At 40.4% G+C, this 19,272-nt stretch overlaps 1 long non-coding RNA gene across 2 annotated transcripts; it reads right to left on the bottom strand.

Annotated features, from left to right (window-relative positions):
• Nucleotides 1-2,090: 2,090 nt before the first annotated feature.
• On the bottom strand, nucleotides 2,091-9,151 carry LOC129397292 (uncharacterized). Of its 2 annotated transcripts, XR_008624556.1 has the most exons (3): nucleotides 8,607-9,151; nucleotides 6,911-7,813; nucleotides 2,091-3,551 (listed from the first exon to the last, which is right to left on the bottom strand). It is a non-coding gene; the product is annotated as an uncharacterized LOC129397292 (long non-coding RNA). The 2 variants fall into 2 exon arrangements; XR_008624557.1 differs by lacking the exon at nucleotides 6,911-7,813.
• Between the last annotated feature and the right edge of the window lie 10,121 nt (nucleotides 9,152-19,272).

The raw sequence follows: 19,272 nt of genomic DNA, 5'->3' as shown, positions 1-19,272 counted from the left end.
CAGAACATTTCTCTCTCCTTCTTGTAGGTTGGATATGTGACATAAGTGAGGTGAGTCATGGCTAGCATTCATTAATCTGGCCAAATTGCCAGTATGGGAGTAGTCACATGATTCAAGTTAGGAAAAGCAGAGTTCTGTGGGGTTTTTCTAAGTAGAACTAGCAGGAAGAATTCTCTCTTCTCTTTTGGATATCAAGTATTAAATGTAGTCTAAAAAACCCTTCAGGGAGCAAGTCTTTTTCATGTGACAAAGCCCAAGAAGTATACAAGAAGCAGAAGGAGTCTTACAGGAACAAATCCTCAGATTCATACTCTAATGCCTCTGAGATGCCCGGTTCCTGCAGTTCTTCCTTTAATTTTTGCAGCTATCTTATATCCTTCCAATCCATCCCATGTTTAGATTAAACTATTTTGAATTTAGTTTCCTTCATTTGGAATGGAAAATATCTGCTTGAAGCTGCATGTTCAAAAAGGGAATGTCAAAGGATACTGTAGTATTCATACTTTATATACCTTCTTTAAACTGCGCCTCAGCGATTCATCTGTACCAAATTTTACATCAAAATCAAAAATCTCCATTGCACAGACTCATTTATAACTATAACGTGGGTGTTGTTGGGATTCTCCATTTGCCTTCTCTAACATTAGACTCTGCTACACAATGATGCAATGTATGTTTAGTTTTTTCTACTGCAAAGACTGAATCTCTAGAATTGTTTTTCCCCTTGCTCTTGAGAGCTAACAGAATATTCAGTGTAACTTCTTGCCCACTTTCCATATTCATATGATAATCAGATATTTGCCCTGTTAGATCTTCTAAATTTCTTTCTAATTAATCACACAGTTTAACGTACAAAGAAAATTAAAAAATGCTCCCAAGTTTCTTTTTTTAAAAGAAAATTATTTTTTAAAATATATTTTAAGTATGCTCTTCTTAAAACGTTACTTTAGCTCCATGGAGATAATCCTTTTTGATTCTATTCATGTTACATCTACATGTTCTTTAAATATCTGTACAAGAACTACCCTTTCTAGCACTACCTGAAATTTATAATTTATTCATAAAGCATTTTTATGATGTATATGTTTTTATTTATAATTATGTTTTTGCATACTTTGCTTTTTTTCTGAAGTAAAATATTTTTTACTGATTATAATGTGAATACATAATTAGGCAGAAAATTAAAGCAATAGAAGAAATAATAAGAGTAAAAGTTTCTCCAAATCGAAGCAGGCCATTGTAAACAGTTAAACTAAACACCTTTTTAATTTAAACTTTTGAGATAATTGTAGATTTATATGCAGTTCTTAGAAATTACAGGGAAATATCCCTTGTTCCTTTACCCAGTTTTCCCCAATAGTAACATCTTGTAAAACTATATATTAATATCATGACTAGACTATTGACTGGATATTTTGACATGTGTGTTGCTAGTACATAAATGCAATTTATTTTCATATATTTATGTGAACTTACATATTGACTCTAGAAGGTATCTTCTTGCAGATTTTTTGTTTTGTTTTTATGTAGATAATTATGCCATCTCCAAGTAAGAACAGTTTTATTTTTTCCTTTCTCATCTGTTCACAACGAAGTGCTAAATTAGATATAGACTTTTTAATGCCTTTATCATGTTGAGGAAGTTTCTCTCTATTCCTATTTTTCTGAGAACTATTTATCATGGATGGGTGCTAACTTTTTCAAATGCTTTTTCTGCATCAATTGGCATAATTATGTGATTTTTCTTCTTTAACCTGTTGTGGTGAATATTGATTTACATTTGTGAATATTGAAACTACCTTGCCTTATCCCTGAAATAGACTTGACTTGATCATTTGGTCATGGTGTGTGTGTGTGTGTGCATGTATATATTTATTTATTTACTGTATTAGTTCATTTTCATGCTGCTATAAGAACATAAACAAGACTGAGTAATTTATAAAGGAAAGAGGTTTAATTGACTCACCATTCCACATGCCTTGGGAGGCCTCAGCACACTTACAATCATGGTGGAAGAAGAGGCAAACACTTCCTTCTTCACCCGGTGGTGTAGCAGGACAAGCCGCAGACAAAATCCCTCAGACACTGAGTTGTAGAAGGAAGGGCTTTATTCAGCTGGGAGCATCGGCAGACTCACATCTCCAAAAACTGAGCTCCCCGAGTGAGCAATTCCTGTCCCTTTTAAGGGCTTACAACTCTAAGGCGGTCCACGTGAGAGGGTCATGATCGATTGAGCAAGCAGGGGGTATGTGACTGGGGGCTGCATGCACTGGTAATTAGAACAGAACAGAAAAGGACAGGGATTTTTCACAGTGCTTTTCTATACAATGTCTGTACTCTATAGATAACATAACCGATTAGGTCAGGGGTCGATCTTTAACTACCAGGCCCAGGATGTGGCGCCGGGCTGCCTGCCTATGGATTTCATTTCTGCCTTTTAGTTTTTACTTCTTTCTTTGGAGGCAGAAATTGGGCATAAGACAATATGAAGGGTGGTCTCCTCCCTTAGTGGCAGGGAAGAGAAGTGCCAAGTGAAGTGGGGAAAGGCCCCTTATAAAACCATCAGTTCTTGTGCGAACTCACTCACTATCACATGAACAGCATGAGGGAACTGCTCCCAGGATTCAATTACCTCCCACTAGGTCCCTCCCATGATATGTGGGGATTATGGGAATTACAAATCAAGATGAGATTTCAGTGGGGACACAGAGCAAAACCATATCATTCCAACCCTGGTCCCTCCTAAATGTCATGTCTTTACAAACACAATCATGCCTTTTCAACAGTCCCCCAAAGTCTTAGCTCATTCCAGCATTAATCCCAAAGTTCAAGTCAAAAGTCTCATCTGAAACAAGGCAAGTCCCTTCTGCCTATAAGCCTGTAAATCTGAAAGCAAGTCAGTTACTTTTTAGATACAATGGGGGTACAGGCATTGGGTAAATATGCCCATTCCAAATGGGAGAAGTTGGCCAAAACAAAGGGGCTATAGGCCCCATGAAAGTCCAAACTTCAACAGGGCATCACCAAACCTTACAGTTGCAAAATGATCTCTTTTGGCTCCATGTGTCACATCCAGGTCACACTGATGTAAGAGGTGGACTCCAACAGCCTTGGGAAGCTCAGCCCCTGTGGCGTGGCTTCAAAGGGTACAGCCCCATTCCTGGCTGCTTAGCTGGCTGGCACTGAGTGTCTGTGGCCTTTACAGGTGGATCAGTGGACCTACCATTTTGGGGTCTGAAGGACAGTGGGCCTTCTCTCACAGCTCCAGTAGGGAGTTCCCCATTTGGGACTCTGTGTGTGGACTCCAACCCCACATTTCCCTTCTGCATTGCCCTAGCAGAGGTTCTCCATGAGGGACCACCTTTGCAGCAAACTTCTGCCTGAACGTCCAGGCATTTCCATACATCCTCTGAAATCTAGGCAGAGGTTCCCAAACCTCAATTCCTGACTTCTGTGTACCTGCAAGCTCAACACCACATGGAAGCTGCCCAGGCTTGGGGCTTGCACCCTCTGAATCCATGGCCTGAGCTGTACCATTTTCACTCACGTCCCTGTGAAGAGAACATCAAACAGGCTTTGTGTGAGCAACAAGGCTGTTTATTTCACCCAGGTGCAGGTGGGCTGAGTCCAAAAAAGAGAGTCAGCGAAGGGAGATAGGGGTGGGGCCGTTTTATAAGATTTGGGTAGGTAAAGGAAAATTACAGTCAAAGGGGGGTTGTTCTCTGGTGGGCAGGGGTGGGGGTCACAAGGTGCTTGGCGGGGGAGCTTTTGAGTCAAGTGAGCCAGGAGAAGGAATTTCACAAGGTAATGTCATCAGTTAAGGCAGGAACAGGCCATTTTCACTTCTCTTGTGGTGGAATCTCATCAGTTAAGGCAGGAACTGGCCATCTGGATGTGTATGTGCAGGTCACAGGGGATATGATGGCTCAGCTTTGGCTCAGAGGCCTGACATTCCTGTCTTCTTATATTAATAAGAAAAAAAACCCGAAATAGTTGTAAAGTATTGGGGCGGCGAAAATTTTTGGGGGTGCTATGGAGAGATAATGGGTGATGTTTCTCAGGGCTGCTTCGAGTAGGATTAGGGGCGGCATGGGAACCTGGAGTGGGAGAGATTAAGCTGAAGGAAGATTTTGTGGTAAGGGGTGATATTGTGGGGTTGTTAGAAGAAACATTTGTTGTGTAGAATTATTGGTGATGGCCTGGATATGGTTTTGTATGAATTGAAAACTAAATGGAATAAGAGAAGGAGAAAAACAGGTATTAAAGGACTAAGAATTGGGAGGACCCAGGACATCTAATTAGAGAGTGCCTAAGGAGGTTCAGCATAGCCTTGCCAGCAAAGATTATTTATTTACGTTAAGAGTTAAGAGTGGCAGTTTGGGGATAGCACCAGGAGATATCAGCTGTGCTGGCTTGGAGAAACAGTGTAAACTGGCAGTGTAAACAAGAGCAGGTCATGTATGAGTAGTTGAGAACGGTGAATAGGAGTATGACTAGACAGAAGATAGTAGGGATGACAAGTTTTCTGGGGCACAGTCCAAGTTGGTCTGGTATCTGGAATGAGACTGGGGCCTAATAAAAAGGAGCGTCCATACAGGAGCTTAAATGGGCTATAACCTGTAGCATTCCGAGGACAGGCCTGAATTCTGAGAAGGGCAAGTGGTAAAAGTATTGTCCAGTCCTTTTTAAGTTGGTGGCTGAGCTTGGTGAGGTGTGTTTTCAAAAGACTATTAGTCCATTCTACCTTTCCTGAAGACTGAGGACGGTAAGGGATGTAAAGGTTTCACTGAATACCAAGAGTCTGAAAAAATGATTGGCTGATTTGACTAATAAACGCTGGTCTGTTATCAGACTGTGAAGAGGTGGGAAGCCCAAACTGAGGAATTATGTCTGACAGAAGGGAAGAAATGACCATGGTGGCCTTCTTAGACCCTGTGGGAAAGTCCTCTACCTATCCAGTGAAAGTGTCTACCCAGGCCAAGAGGTATTTTAGTTTCCTGACTTGGGGCATGTTGAGTAAAGCTAATTTGCCAGTCCTGGGTGGGGGCAAATCTCCGAGCTTGAAGTGTAGGGAAGGGAGGGGGCCTGAATAATCCCTGAGGAGTAGTAGAATAGCAGATGGAACACTGAGAAGTTATTTCCTTGAGGATAGATTTCCACAGTGGAAAGGAAATGAGAAGTTCTAAGAGGCAGGGTAGTGGCTTGTACTATAGCATAGCCTGCCTTTGCTGGTGTGTGGCGATTAGGCCTGGTGGGAACTGCCATCAATAAACTAAGTGTGATCAGGGTGAGGAACAGGAAAGAAGGAAATATGGGGAAATGGGGTGAATGTCAGGTGGATCAGAGAGATACAGTCACGGGGGTCAGGTGTGGTATCAGGAATAATGTGGGAGGCCGGATTGAAGTCCGGGCCAGGAACAGTGGTAATTGTGGGAGACTCAACAAAGAGTGAGTACAGCTGAAGGAGCCAGGGAGCAGACAGTATATGTGTCAGGTGTGAGGAAGAAAATAGATTTTGGAAGTTATGAGAACTGTTATGAGAACTGTTGATCATAGTTCGTGATTTTAAGGGCCTCTAAAAGTATTAGGGCAGCAGCAGCTGCCGCACGCAGACTTGAGGGCTAGGCAAAACAGTAAGGTCAAGTTGTTGGGATAAAAAGGCTACAGGGCGCAGTCCCAGTTCTTGTGTAAGAATTCTGACTGCACAGTCCTGCACTTCAGCTGTGGGTAATGAAAAGGGTTCTGATGAGTCAGGGAGAGTTAGGGTGGGGGAAGTCTCTAAAGCTGTCTTCAAGGAACGGAAAGAGGAGTGGGGAAATGATTTAGGATCTATGGGGTCAGCTAGGTTTCTTTTTGTGAGTTTATATAATGGTTTTGTTAGGATGGCAAAACCAGGTGTCTAAAGTCGAAAGTATCTAACCATGCCTAAGAAGGAAAGGAGTTGTTTTGTAGAAGGTGTTGGGGTTTGAGAGATCAGTTGGACACAATCGGCAGGGAGAGCACGTGTGTTTTTATGAGAATTACGCCAAGATAAGTAACAGATGAGGAAGAAATCTGGGCTTGATTGAAGTAATGGGGGCTGTCTGTGAAGCCTTGCGGCAGCACAGCCCAGGTAATTTGCTGAGCCTGATGGGTGTCACGGTCAGTCCAAGTGAAAGCGAAGAGAGGCTGGGATGACGGGTGCAAAGGAATAATAAAGAAAGCATGTTTGAAATCCAGACAGAATAATGGGTTGTGGAGGGGGGCATTGAGGCTAGGAGAGTATATGGGTTTGGCACCACAGGGTGGATAGGCAAAACAATTTGGTTGATAAGGCGCAGATCCTGAACTAACCTGTAAGCCTTGTCTGGTTTTAGGACAGGTAAAATGGGGGAATTGTAAGGAGAGTTTATAGGCTTTAAAAGGCCATGCTGTAACAGGCAAGTGATAACAGGCTTTAATCCTTTTAAAGCCTGCCGTGGGATGGGATATTGGCATTGAGGGGGGTAAGGGTGATTAGGTTTTAATGGGATGGTAAGGGGTGCATGACCAGTCGCCAAGGAGGGAGTAGAGGTGTCCTATACTTGTGGGTTAAGGTGGGGGGATACGAGAGGAGGATGCGAAGGAGGCTTTGAAATGGGGAAAAGGGCGGCAATGAGGTGTTGCTGTAGTCCAGGAATAGTCAGGGAAACAGATAATTTAGTTAAAATGTCTTGGCCTAATAAGGGAACTGGGCAGGTGGGGATAACTTAAAAAAGAGTGTATAAAAGAATGTTGTCTAAGTTGGCACCAGAGTTGGGGAGTTTTAAGAGTTTTAGAAGCCTGGCCGTCAATACCCACAACAGTTATGGAGGCAAGGGAAACAGGCCCTTGAAAAGAAGTAATGTGGAGTGGGTAGCCTCCGTATTGATTAAGAAGCGGACAGACTTACCCTCCACTGTGAGAGTGACCCAGAGCATCTGTGATTGTCCTGTAGGCTTCCAAGGCGATTGGGCAGTGTCAGTCTTCAGCTGCTAAGCCAAGAAGATCTGGGAAGGAGTCACTCAGAGAGCCTTGGGCCAGAGTTCCAGGGGATGTGGAAGCGGCTGCCAGGTGAGTTGAACAGTCCGATTTTCAGTGGGGTCCCGCACAGACGGGACACGGCTTAGGGGGAATCCCGGGCTGTGGGCATTCCTTGGCCCAGTGGCCAGATTTCCGGAGTAACCCTTGGCAGCTGTGGTTCAGGCGTTTGGAAGTTCTTGTGTGTGGAGATGTGGCTGGGGTTTGTCTCACAGTGGAGGCAAGGAATTGCAACTCAGAAATATATTGCTACTTGGCTTCCTCTACTCTATTATTGTACACCTTGAAGGCGAGGTTAATTATGTCTTGTTTGTGGGGTTTGAGGGCCGGAATTTAATTTTTGGAGTTTTATTTAATGTCAGGAGCGGATTTGGTAATAAAATGTATATTGAGAATAAGATGGCCTTTTGACCTTTTAGGGTCTAGGGCTATAAAGCATCTCAGGGTTGCTGCCGAATGAGCCATGAACAGGGCTGGGTTTTTCATATTTGATGAAAAAGAGCCTAAATGCTAACTGATTTTGGGAGAGGTCGGATAAAGAAAAAGGAGCATTAACCTCGACTATGCCTTTAGCTCCAGCCACCTTTTTTAAGAGGAAATTGCTGGGCAGGTCGGGGAGGGCTAGCTGCTGAACGAAACTGTAAGCTGGACCGGGTGTGAGGAGGGGGGGTGATAAAAGGATTATAGGGTGGGGGAGCAGAGGCTGAGGAAGAATTGGGACCTGGCTCGGCCTGGCGAGGAGCAGCCTGGGGAGGAGGGGAGAAGTCAGATGGGTCTGTAGAAAAGGAAGATTACAAATACTCAGCGACGCTTAGGGTTGGGACTGAGAGGACAGGCGGGAGGGAAAGAAGGAGGATTTGGGACTAGTCGCATTGGGAACAGAGACTAGGGAGGCACTGATGTGTAAAAGAATGCCTGGATGTCAGGCACCTCAGATCGTTTGCCCATTTTACGACAAGAATTATTTAGATATTGTAGGATGGAAAAATCGAAAGCGCCGTTTTCTGGCTATTTGGAACCACTGTCGAGTTTGTATTGTGGTCAGATTGCATTGTAGAAGAAAATAAGGCATTTAGGTTTTAGGTCAGGTGTGAGTTGAAGAGGTTTTAAGTTCTTGAGAACACAGGCTAAGGGAGTAGAGGGAGGAATGGAGGGTGGAAGGTTGCCCATAGTGAAGGAGGCAAGTCTAGAGAAAAGAGAGAGTAGAGACACGGAGAGAAGGGGTCAGGGGGTTCTTGTCCCCCAGAAAAGCGGCATTTGCCGCTAAGGGTGAAGGACCAAGGCAGGCGTCCCCGCGTGGTCAGACACACCTGAAATGTGTGTGAATAATCAGGCAGGTATCCCCACGTGATTAAACACCAAGGGAAGGCTGCCTTCCCGAGTCTGTGACTGGTGCCGGAGTTTTGGGTTCACGGATAAAATGCATCTCCTGAGTTGTCTCTACCAGAAAAGGAAAGGAACTGAAATTAAGAGAAGGGAGAGATTGAAAGATGGTGCCAAGATTGAAAGGAGAAAGAGGTTGATGGATAGTGAGAGGTTGGAGAAGAGAGTAAAAAGAGGTCGCTTACCTGATTTAAAATTGGTGAGATGTTCCCTGACCTGGTCGGTCTGAGGACCAGCGGTCGTAGGTGGATCTTTCTCACGGAGCAAAGAGCAGGACGGGGGATTGATCTCCCAGGGGAGGTCCCCCGAACCGAGTCACGGCACCAAAATTTCACTCGCATCCATGTGAAGAGACCACCAAACAGGCTTTGTGCGAGCAACAAGGCTGTTTATTTCACCTGGGGGCAGGCGGGCTGAGTCCGAAAAGAGAGCCAGTGAAGGGAGATAGGGGTGGGGCCATTTTATAAGATTTGGGTAGGTAAAGGAAAATTACAGTCAAAGGGGGTTTGTTCTGTGGCGGGCGGGGGGGGGGTCACAAGGTGCTCAGCGGGGGAGCTTTAAGCCAGGATGAGCCAAGAGAAGGAATTTCACAAGGTAATGTCATCGGTTAAGGCAGGAACAGGCCATTTTCACCTCTTTTGTGGTGGAATGCCATCAGTTAAGGCAGGAACCGCCCATCTGGATGTGTGTGTGCAGGTCACAGGGGATATGATGGTTTAGCTTGGGCTCAGAGGCGGGACAACCATGACCCCTTTAAACCACAGTTGGAGCAGCTGGGATGTGAGGCACAAAGTCTCAAGGTTGCAAACAGTAGGGGGGTCCCTGAACCCAGCCCATGAAACCAGTTTCTCCTCCTAGGCTTCCTGGCATGTGATGGGAGGGGCTGTTGAGAAGGTCCCTGACATTCCCTGGAGACATTTTCCCCATTGTCTTGGTGATTAGCATTTGGCTCCTCATTACTTATGCAAATTTCTGCAGCTGGCTTGAATTTCTCCCCAGAAAATGGGTTTTTCTTTTCTACTGCATCATTATCTGCGTGCAAATTTTTCAAACTTTGATGATCTGTGCCTCTTGAATGCTTTGTTGCTTAGAAATTTCTTCCACCAGATACCCTGAATCATCTCTCACGTTCAAAATTCCACAGATCTCTAGGGCGGGGGGGAAATGCTGCCAGTCTGTTTGCTAAAGCATGGCAAGAGTCACCTTTGCTCCAGTTCCCAAGAAGTTCCTCAGCTCCATCTTAGACCACCTCAGCCTGGACTTCATTGTCTATGTCACTCTCAGCATTTTGGTCAGAGCAATTCCACAAGTCTCTAGGAAGTTCCAAACTTTCCTGTATCTTCCTATCTTCTCGGCCTTCCAAGTCTCTAGGAAGTTCCAAACTTTCCCACATTTCCCCTAAATGAGCCCTCTAACCTGTCCCAAACTCTACCTTGTAAGGTCAGTCGAGAGAAAGGAAGAATAGACCCGAAGTCAGATGAGTAAGTTTATTGAAACTGCTGGCTGCTCCACCACAGACAGGAGGCAGTCCTGAGCTGTTTATAAACCTGAGGGGTTTACATGGGGGAGACAGACCCTGGGGTCATTTGTTGGTTAACTTTGCCATATATCACCTTGTGACGTTTATGGTAGCAGCCAGATGAAGGAACTTATAGGAGGGTATAGGTAAATTTGTTTATGCTTCCCAGGACCTTCCCCTGTGCAGTCTAGATGGCTTGTAATTGGGGTTTGTTTATTGCAGCAAGGCCTGATAGGTAAAATCTGCTGGCCTCACAGCGGTGCCTAGATAAGTGCTTAGAAATGTAAAGGGCTGGGGGGGAAGGGTGGGCAGAGTTGCAGAGCCTAAGGGGGAGGGGTAGGCAGCACGGAGAGGTTTGGGGGAAGTGTCGGCAGTACCAATAAGTTTTTTGGGGTGGTTTGTCCCTAACATACCGTTTACGTAGTTCCAAAGTTGCTTCCACGTTTTCGGGTATCCTTATAGCGTGTGTGTGTGTGTGTGTGTGTGTGTGTGTGTGTGTGTGTGTGTCTGTGTGTGTATGGAGAGAGAGAGCTGAATTATTTGGTAGTTTTGCGTCCATATTCATAGGGATATTTGTTCATAGTTTCATTTTTTGTACTATCTTTATCTAGTTTTGGTGTCAAGTTAATACTTGCTTTATAATGTAGATTGGTAAGTGTTCCCTTCAGTTTTCTGGAAAACATTTTTCTCTTTGTTAAGGTACACATTTAGTGCTTCAATTTTCTTCTCAGCTTGAGCTTAACTGTTTCCCACATAAACGAATATGTTATATTTTAATTTACATTTTATTCTGCTCAAAGTATTTTTTATTTCCTTGGAGAATTCCTCTTTGACCCATGAATTATTTACAAGCATTTTGTTTAGTTTTCATGTGGCTGGAGATTTTCCCCTTTATATTTTTGCTATGAATATCTAAGTTAATTCCAACGTAATGAAGAATATATTCTGTGTGATTTCAATTCTTTAAATGTTTTGCTATTTGTTTTGTGGCTGAAGGTGGTCTATCATGGTGTTTCATGGGCACTTAAAAATATATATATTCTGCTGTTGGTTTGGTGTTCATTAGTGTTGATTATCACTTATTGATTGATAATACTGTTGTCTTCTTTTGTATCTTTGCTGATTTTCTGACTAGTTGTTTTATCAATTTTGAGAGAGCCATATTGAAGTTTTCAACCATAATTGTGGATTTGTCTATTTTTCTTCATTTATATCAGTTTGATTAACATATTTTGCAGCTCTGATTAGTGCATACATATTTATGGTTGCTATGTCTTCTACTTGTATTGACCCTTTTATTTGTACATAATACTGACCCAGTGTTCCATAGGCAGTTTTTAAAGTAAATATAAAAATTGTCGGGCTGGGCAAGGTGGATCATGCCTGTAATCCCAGAACTTTGGGAGGCCGAGGCGGGCGGATCACGAGATCAGGAATTCGAAACCAGCCTGACCAACATCAAACCCCGTCTCTACTAAAAATACAAAAAATTAGCTGGGCATGGTGGTGCATGCCTATAATCCCAGCTACTCAGGAGGCTGAGGCAGGAGAATTGCTTGAACCCCAGATGCGGAGGTTGCAGTGAGTAGAGATGGCGCCACTGCACTCCAGCCTGGGCAATAAGAGTGAGACTGTGTCTCAAGAAAAAAAAAAAATGTCCCTTCTGGGCTTAAAGCTTGTAACTTGCATTTGCTTTATTCTGAGTTTCTTCCTTAGGAAAAAGACCTTCAATCCTCTTGAAAAGTATCAAAGAACTGAAACTCACCAAATCACTGCATCCAGACAATGAGATGCCAGATCCTACATTCATCATGATTGCTTCCTTTCCCCTCCCTAGTTCCTGTTTTATTATACATCATTACATTTCTTCCTTGCTATATAAACCCCTAAGTTTAGTCGGTCAGGGAGATGGATTTGAGACTGACCTCCCATCTCCTTAGCTGCAACATCTGATTAAAGCCTTCTTCCTTGGCAATAATCATTGTTTCAGTGATTGGCTCTCTGTATGGTGAGCAGCAAGACCCAGACCAAACCCCTGGTGTTTTGGTAACAATATCTGTTTCTCCCATTTTTTTTTGGTTATGAAGCCTACTTTATCTGATATTAATATACTCATTAATGCTTTCTTTCATTAGTGTTTTTCTGATGTACTTCCACAGTATACATTTTACTCTTTTTATTTTTTATTAGCTGCCTATCATGTTATGTTTAAAATGAATTTCCTATAGACAGCACACAATTGTGTAATTGTTTTTTTAAATCTATCTACAAATTCCTGTCTTTCAGTTATTATATTCAAACCATTTTTATTTAATGTAGGTATTAATTTGGTAGAACTTAAATTTACCATTTTTAAAATTTAGTCTTGTTTTCTATTTGTTCTCTCCGTTTTGCATTTTTCTATTTTCTTTTTTCTGACTTCCTGTGGATTACTTGAGCATTTTTAAAATTCCATTTTGTCTTATGGAAAGTCTTTGGAACATCATTTTAAGAATTTCTATGTAAAAACTGCATACATGGCCAGGTACTCACATTCATGCACATGCTTTGATATGAACAGCATTCAAAGCTATAACATATTTTTCTCATTTAACAATTAAAGACTCTTCCCCATCAATCAATGTTAATATTTATCTTGCTTTTCAAACTTTTAATATTCATTGCTTGAGTGTAGCTTAACTTAGTCAAGTGAAATCTCAGTTATTAATATCTAGGGAGTTCCAAATGTGTGTTATTATAAACAATACAGGATTAAAAAAATCCTTGTGTTGGTTTCTTTGACATTTTGAGTTTTATTACTTTTTGCCAATGTTTCGCAAAAAATTCATTTACTTTATTTTATTTATAATTGTGGTTAACTATTTTTTGTCTGATCATTGGCTATTTTTATTTTTTTAATTTTTGAATTATGTGTTTATTTTATGTACCATTTTCCCATATGTAACTTTGTTTAAAGTTAAGTTAAAGTTATTAATAATTGTTGTTTCATCATATTAAAATTTACAAAAATGACACAGTCACTATAAAACTTCAAAGACATAAAGCATTTAAAATAACATGGAAAGTTCTCATACAACTCTGTTCACTCCCCTCAAAATATTCTCAAAGTCCCCTACCATTAAAGTGGTGTGTATTTTCAATGCCTAGAAGCATACATATGGGTGAATACCAAATATAATTCAGAAATATGTTAAAGATGGGTTCAAGTATTAAAATAATTTTAAAGTTATAGTAATTTAAAAGATATAGCAATCACACAATAAACAAAAATAGACAAATAGAAAAAATAAACTCTAGAAATATATTCAAACACATTGAAATTTAGCGTATAATATAAATGGCATTTCAAATCAGTAGGGAAACAGGATCAATTTCATAGATGGTATAAAGTAATTGGCTATTGTTTGCTTCTTACTCCAAATCATAATGTAGCTATGCTTTGCTTCTTACTCCAAAATAAAATGAATATAAGGATATGTGGGAAGGTAAAAATGTATCTGTAAAATAACTAAATTGCTGAGGTAGGGAATGCCTGTCAAGAAGCTGTATAAATTTCCAAAATTAATAGACACAAGACTGAATTTGTGTCTGGAAAATGGCAGATAGGATGTAGAACTAACTTGCAGCTCCCACTTGGATGGACAGAGCTGCATGTGGAGACCTATATCATGAAATTTTGTTCCAAGAACTACTGGGGGAACATACCAGGAAAGTCGAGAGAATCCGCAGACCCTTTGAAGGAGGTGGATTGCCGCTGCAGGCTTTATGCTATAGCAGAGGAACTGTGAGTCTGCTTGCCTTCTCAGCTGAGAGGCTTGAAGCCTGGGGCAAATTCTCAACCCTGCTCACTGGCTGCCTGGAAATAAACTCAGTGCTGTTGTGGGGACAAGGTGGGAATGAGACTGGCCATTCAGGCTGTGGGCTGCATGGGAGTGGAGTGAGGACTGTGACAGCCGGCTTCCTTCCCCTTCCCTAGTGACCTATGTAAAGCAGGAGATACAGCCATAATTCTCCTGGGAACATAACTCCACTGGCCTGGGAACTACACCCCTATCCCCTGCAGCAGCCATAGCAAGCCCTGCCCAAGCAGAGTGTGAGCTCAGACACCCTAACCCTGCCCCCACCTGATGGTCCTTACCCACTCTGGTAGCCGAAGACAAAGGACATAATCTCTTGGGAAATATATGACCCCACCTAAAGTCTGATCCTCCCTATACAACTGCAGCTAACAGGCTCTTGAAAGTGCCATCTCCTGGCTGGAGACCAACCAACACAAGATTAGCACACTTAACAAAAACAACCAAGGACCCTTATAGAGTCCATCTCATTCCCCTGCTACCTCCACCAGAGCAGGTGCTAGTATCCACAGCTGAGAGACCTGAAGACAGATCACATCACAGGACTCTTTGCAGACACTCCCCAGTACCAGCCCAGAGCCTGGTAGCTCTGCTGGGTAGCTAGAACCAGATTTGGCTCTCAGGAAGTTTTATCCCTAGGGGAAGGGGGAAAGCACCACATCAAGGAAGCATGCTGTGGGACAAAAGAATCTGAACAGCAGCCCTTGAGTCCCAGATCTTCTCTTAGACATAGTCTACCCAAATGAGAAGGAAAAACAGCAACAACAACAAATTCTGGTAATATGACAAAACATCTTAAACACTCCCAAAAGATCACACTAGCTCACCAGCAATAGATCCAAACCAAGATGAAATCTCTGAATTGCCAGAAAAAAACAAATCAGAAGGTGGATTATTAAGCTAATCAAGGAGGCACAAGAGACAGATGAAGTCCAACTTAAAGAAATAAATTAAAAAAAATGATACAGGATATGAAAGGAAAAAATCTTCAGTGAAATAGATAGCAAAAATAAAAAATAATGATGAATTCTGGTAATCAAGGACACGCTTAGAGAAACAGAAAATGCACTGGAAAGTCTCAGCAATAGAATCAAATAGGTAGAAGAGGTAGAAGAAAGAACTTCACAGCTCAAAGACAAGGCATTTGAATTAACCTAATCTGACAAAGACAAAAAATATATTAAAAAATGAACAAAGCCTCCAAGAAATTTGGGATTATGTTAAAAGGCCAAATCTAACAGTAATTAGTGTTCCCAAAAAAGAAGAGAAATCTAGAAGTTTGGAATATTTGAGGAAATAATCAAGAAAAACTTCCCTGGCCTTGCTAGAGATCTAGACATTCAAATGCAAGAAGCTCAAAGAATACCTGGGAAATTCATCACAAAAAGATCATTGCCTAGGCACATAGTAATCAGGTTATCTAAAGTCAAGACAAAGGAGAGAGTCTTAAGAGTTGTTGGGCAAAAGTATCAGGTAACCTATAAAGGAAAACCTATCAGATTAACAGCGGATTTCTCAGCAAAAACCCTACAAGCTAGAAGGGATTGGGGTCCTATCTTTAGCCTCCTTAAACAATACAATTATCAGCAAATAATTTTATATCCAGTGAAACTAAGATTCATAAATGAAGGATAGTCTTTTTTGAACAAACAAATCCTGAGAGAATTCACCACTACCAAACCAGCAATATAAGAACTGCTAAAAGGATCTCTAAATCTTGAAACAAATCCCCAAAATATACCAAAATAGGATTTCCATAAAGCATGTATCTCACAGGACCTATAAAACAATAACACAATGCAAAAAAAGCCAGATATTCAGGCAACAAATAGCATGATGAATAGAATGGTACCTCACATCTCAATACTAACATTGAATGTAAATGATCTAAATGCTCCACTTAAAAGATACAGAATGGCAGAATGAATAAGAATTCACCAACCAAGTATCTGCCATCTTCAAGAGACTCACCTGACACATAAGGACTCAAATAAACTTAAGATAAAGGGGTGGAAAAGAATATTCCATGCAAATGGACACCAAAAGTGAGCAGGAGTAGCTATTCTTATATCAGACAAAACAAATTTTAAAGCAATTGCAGTTAAAGACAAAGAGGGACATTATATTATGATAAAAGGACTAGTCCAACAGAAAAATATCACTATCCTAAATATATATGCACCTAACACTGGAGTTCTCAAATTTATAAAACTATTACCACTAGACCTAAGAAATGAGATAGACAGCAACACAATAGTGGGGACTTCAATCCTCCACTGACAGCACTAGACAGGTCATCAAGACAGAAAATTAACAAAGAAACAATGGACTTAAGCTTCACCCTAGAACAAACAGACTTAACAGATATTTACAAAACATTCTACCCAACAACTACAGAATATGCATTCTATTCATCAGCCATGGAACATTCTCCAAAATAGACCATTTAATAGGCTACAAAACAAGTCTCAACAAATTCAAGAAAATCAAAATTATATCAAGTACCCTCTCAGACCACAGTGGAATAAAATTGAAAATCAACTCTAAAAGAAACTCTCAAAACCATGCAAATACATGAAAATTTAATAAACCGCTCCTGAGTGATAATTGGGTTAACAGTGAAATCAAGATGGAAATTAAAAATTCTTTGAACTGAGAGATAATGGTGACACAACCTATCAAAACCTCTGGGATACAGCAAAAGTGGTGCGAAGAGCAAAGTTTATAGCATTAAAGTCCTACATCAAAAAGTCTGAAAGAGCACAAATAGATAATCTAAGGTCACAACTCAAAAAAATAGAGAAACAAGAACAAACCAAACCCAAACCCAGTAGATGAACCAAGATCAGAGCAGAACTAAATGAAATGGAAACAAATTTATAAAATATAAAAGATAAATGAAACAAAGAGCTGGTTCTTTGAAAATATAAATTAAAATTGATAGACCATTAGTGAGATTAACCAAGAAAAGAAGAGGGAAGATCCAAATAAGCACAATTAGAAACAAAACTAGAAAAATTACAACTGATACCACACAAATACAAAAGATCATTCAAGACTACTATAAACAACTTTATACACATAAACAAGAAAATTTAGAGGAGATGGGTAAATTCCTGGAAATATACAACCCTCCTAGATTAAGCCACGAAGAAATAGAATATCTGAACAGACCAATAGCAAGCAGTGAAATTGAAATGGTAATTAAAAAGCTACCAAGAAAGAAACCGTTCAGATCAGATGGATTTACAGCTGAATTATTTCAGATAGTCAAAGAAGAATTGGTACAAATCCTATTGACACTATTCCAAAAGATAAAGAAGGAATCCTCCCTAAGTCATTCTATGAAGCCACTATCACCCTAATACCAAAACCAGGAAAGGGTATAACAAAAAAAAGAAAACTACAGACCAATATCCTTGATGAACACAGATGCAAAAGTCCTCAACAAAACACTAGCTAACTGAATCCAACTGCATGTCTAAAACAATCCATCATGATCAAATGGGTTTTATATCAGAGATGCAGGGATGGTTTAACATCTACAAGCCAATAAATGTGATACACTGCATAAACATAAATCACATGATCATCTCAAAAGATGCAGAAAATGCATTTGAAAAAAATACAGCATCCCTTTCTACATCAAAAGATGTAGAAAATGCGTTTGAAAAAAATCCAGCATCCCTTTATGATTAAATCTCTTGCAAAATTGGCATAGAAGGGACATATCTTAAGGAAATAAAAGCCATCTTTGACAAACCCACAGCCAATGTTAGACTAAATAGGGAAAATTTGAAAACATTCCCCCTGAGAGCTGGAACAAGACAAAGATGCCTACTTTTACCACTTCTATTTAACATAGTACTGGAAGTCCTAGCCAGAGCAATCAGACAAGAGAAAGAAATAAAAGGCATCCAAATTGGTAAAGAGGAAGTCAAACTGTCGCTGTTAGCTGATGACATGATTGTATACCTAGGAAACCCTAAATATTCATTCAAAAAGCTCCTAGAACTGGTAAATGGATTCAACAAAGTTTCAGAATACAAAATTAATGTACAGAAATGAGTAGTTCTGCTGTACACCAACAGTGACCAAGCTGAGAATCAAATCAAGAACTCGACCTCTTTTAGAATAGCTGCAACAAAAATAAAATACTTAAGAATATACTTAACCAAGGAGGTGAAAGACCTTCTACAATGAAAACTATAAAACACTGCTGAAATAAATCAAAGTTGACACAAACAAATGGAAACACATCCCATGTTCATGGATGGGTAGAATTAATATTGTGAAAATGACCATACTGCCAAAAGTAATCTACAAATTTAATGTAATTCTCATAAAAATACCACCATAATTCCTTACAGAACTTGAAAAAAAATCCTAAAATTTATATGGAACCAAAAAAGAGCCCACATAGTCAAAGCAAGACTAAGGAAAAAAAAAAATCTGGAGGCATTACATTACCTGACTTTAAACTATACTATAAGGGCATAGTCACCAAAACAGCAGGATACTGGTATAAAAATAGGCATATAGACCAATGGAACAGAATCCAGAATCCAGAAATAAAGCCAAATACTTACAGTCAACTGATCTTTGACAAAGCAAACAGAAACACAGAGTGGGGAAATGACACCCTATTCAACAAATGGTTCTGGAATAATTGGGAAGCCACGTGTAGAAGAATGAAACTGGATCTTCATCTCTCACCTGCACAAAAAATCAACTTAAGATGGATCAAGGGCTTAAATCTAAAAATTCCAGAAGATAACATTGGAAAACCCCTTCTAGACATTAGCTTAGGCAAAGACTTCATAACAAAGAACCCAAAATCAAGTGAAACAAAAAGATAAATAGATGGGACCTAATTAAGCTAAAAAGCTTCTTCACAGCAAAAGAAATAATCAGTAGAATAAACAGACAACCCCAAGAGTGGGAAAAAAAATCTTCACAATCTATACATCCAACTGAAGGACTATTATCCTGAATCTACAAGGAACTCAGGCAAATCAGCCACAATAAAACAAACAATCTTATCAAAAGTGGGCTAAGGACATGAATAGTCAATTCTCAAAAGAAGATATACAAATGGCCAAGAAATATATGAAAAAATGCTCAACACCACTAATTACCAGGGAAATGCAAATCAAGACCACAATGTGATAACCACTTCACCCCTGCAAGAATGGCCATAATCAGAAAATCAAAAAATAATAGATGTTGGTGAGAATGTGTTGAAAAGGGAACATTTTTTACACTGTTTGTGGGAGTGTAAACTAGTACAACCACTATGGAAAACAGTGTGGTGATTCCTACAAGAACTAAATGTAGATCTATCATTTGATCCAGCATTCTCACTACTTGTAGGAAACGAAGCCATTATATGAAAAAAGATACTTGCACACATATATTTATGGCAGCACAATTCACAATTGCAAAAATATTGAACCTGTCCAAATGTCCATCATT

The sequence above is a fragment of the Pan paniscus genome, chromosome 13 (assembly GCF_029289425.2).
Source record: "Pan paniscus chromosome 13, NHGRI_mPanPan1-v2.0_pri, whole genome shotgun sequence".
NCBI lineage: Eukaryota > Metazoa > Chordata > Mammalia > Primates > Hominidae > Pan > Pan paniscus.
This window is presented reverse-complemented; position numbering and strand designations above follow the sequence as displayed.